Here is a 2,500-nt window from a genome sequence, read left to right as displayed (position 1 = left end):
AAACCCCACATCTCCAACCCTGCGCAACACTTTCTCTTATATGCAACCTCTTTCTCTCCATCAGTATCTCCAGAACACTCCATCTCCTCTCAAAGACGCACAACAAAACCCCTCATAACTAACACAACACAACACAAAGCCAAACACTGTCTCCATCCTTCCAGATAAGCTCCATGTGAGAGAAGAGTTCTCAGCAAAAGAGCTGGTCCACCAACAACAGCAAAGAGGAGAGGAGAGGAGAGGAGAGGAGAGCAGAAGAGAAGAGAAGAGAAGAGAAGAGAAGAGAAGAGAAGAGAAGAGAAGAGAAGAGAAGAGAAGAGAAGAGAAGAGAAGAGAAGAGAAGAGAAGAGAAGAGAAGAGAAGAGAAGAGAGTATTAAGAAGAAGTAAAGAGCTGGTCCAGCAGTAACAACAACAATAGCAGCAGCAGTAGTAGTGGGCATGGAGCATGCAGGAGAAGAGAGGAGGAGAAAAGATAAGAAAATGGAGTATTTAGAAGAAGAGAAGAGAACAGAGTATTTAGGAGAAGAGAAGAGAGTATTTAGAAGAAGAGAAGAGAGTACTAAGAAGAATAGCTGGTCCAACACTAACAACAGCAGTAGCAGTAGTGGGCAGCCCATGGAGCATGCATGTGCATGTGCATGTGCTCCTTCATGCAATATTAAGCATCCAGGATGGGGCTCATAAAGCGGGTCAGGGCTTGTGCCATTGTAAATTATAAATTGCTATTGATTTCCTGCAGGTTGTTTCGCGCCAGGCCAGGCCAGCACTGCCTGGGGCTCATGGGGGGGGGGGGGGGGGTTTGGTGAGGGTGGGCTGTAGTGGGGCGGGGCGCCCCCCACTACCCCACAACGCTGGCACAGGCCACTTTATGAGATTGGGCCCCCCAACCCGATGGTCACCAAAGCCTCATACACAAATGCACACACACACACACACACGTAAGGACACATACGCACAGACACACACACATATGGACACACATGCATGTGCACGTGCTCACGCGCACACACACACACACACACACACACACACACACACACACACACACACACACACACACACACACACACAAACAGACACACACACATACGCAGGTTTAAACAATGCATCCCTTGCAAAAAATACATGCATACGTAATGTTATATTCCCACAATGCATTCCTTGTAAACACACAGACATACTACACACACCCTGTGCAAGAACATACAGTATGTTTTACACATCTGTATGTCTACTTGAAGCATTATAGTATGTTTACATGTGCTAGTCCACCTGCTGGTCCATAGATCAGGAGAGAGAGAGGGGGGAGAGAGAGAGAGAGAGAGAGAGAGAGAGAGAGAGAGAGAGAGAGAGGGGAGAGAGAGAGAGAGAGAGAGAGAGAGAGAGAGAGAGAGAGAGAGAGAGAGAGAGAGAGAGACTGATGACACTACACTACAAGGGATCAAGTATCTGGGCACTGATAGCTACACCTAATCTCGAACCGGCCAGCGTGTTCACACTGCAAGTCTGAGCATTCGAGAACCAGAAAGTTGATTTGAGATGCAAACTGAAAAATACTTTCGTTTTTTCTCTGCGAACTGTGACGACAACGTAGACGTCAGCAGGTTAATCCAGGTAACATGTGTCACATGTGGGAAAAATTCAAAGGCTGGTATGAACACGGGTACCCACTTTAGTTCAGAATGTAGGTGGGAACAGGAACCACCACTGGCACAGTTCTGGTCAGCCTGAAAACAGTAAGTGAGACAGCTGTGTAGTATGTAGTGGTCCCTGTGTAGAGTGTACAGTGTGTAGTATTTAGTGTCGTGTTTTCTGCCTTGTATCTAGCACTTAGAGTGTAGTGTGTTATGTCAAGTGCCTGGTGTGTAGTGTCTAGTAATATGTAGTGTGTTCTCAGTGGGAGACCTATTCTTTACCACTCAGCGACATTGCGGCTGACATGAGAGCAGAGGACCATCGCAGTGGAGGGCCAGAGCATCAGGGTGAGCAGAGTATGATTAAAAATGACCTTTTAAAACATGCACACACATGCACGCATGCACACACGTGCACACACGCACATGCACGCACGCACACACACACACAAGCAGATGCAGGGACAAGCTAATGCACAGGCAGCTACACAAACAGGGACACACAGGCCGACAAAAGACAAGCACACACACACACACTTCTGCCTCCCAGGCAATCCCACATGCATCCTCCTCTCTGCACACACACTCCCATCTCACCCCACACACACACCCTACACCCACCCAACCCACCTCACACACACACACACACACACCGACACACACACTCATCCTCCTCTCCCTCATCCCCATCCCCTCATCCCCCTTCCTTAAGCCCTCTTCAAAGTGTCTGACAAGCATTGAGCAGAAAAGACCTTGGCTGAGCGCTCTTTCATGTTGCTCCCCGTCTCATTATGACATGCTTTGCAGCTCCACAAAACCTCTTCATTTAATTATTCTCCCCTCTTTTCTCTCCTCTTCTTCTCCC

General features: G+C 48.0%; 1 protein-coding gene across 6 annotated transcripts in view; it reads right to left on the bottom strand.

Moving 5' to 3' along the window:
- The window catches only part of LOC134452701 (transcription factor COE1-A), a 307,435-nt gene that overhangs the window by 176,543 nt on the left and 128,392 nt on the right, over positions 1 to 2,500 (bottom strand). The gene's annotated exons all lie outside the window — the stretch shown is intronic.

The sequence above is a fragment of the Engraulis encrasicolus genome, chromosome 7 (genome assembly GCF_034702125.1).
Source record: "Engraulis encrasicolus isolate BLACKSEA-1 chromosome 7, IST_EnEncr_1.0, whole genome shotgun sequence".
Lineage (NCBI taxonomy): Eukaryota > Metazoa > Chordata > Actinopteri > Clupeiformes > Engraulidae > Engraulis > Engraulis encrasicolus.
Note: the sequence above shows the minus strand (reverse complement) of the source record. Positions and strands in the feature narration are given on the sequence as shown.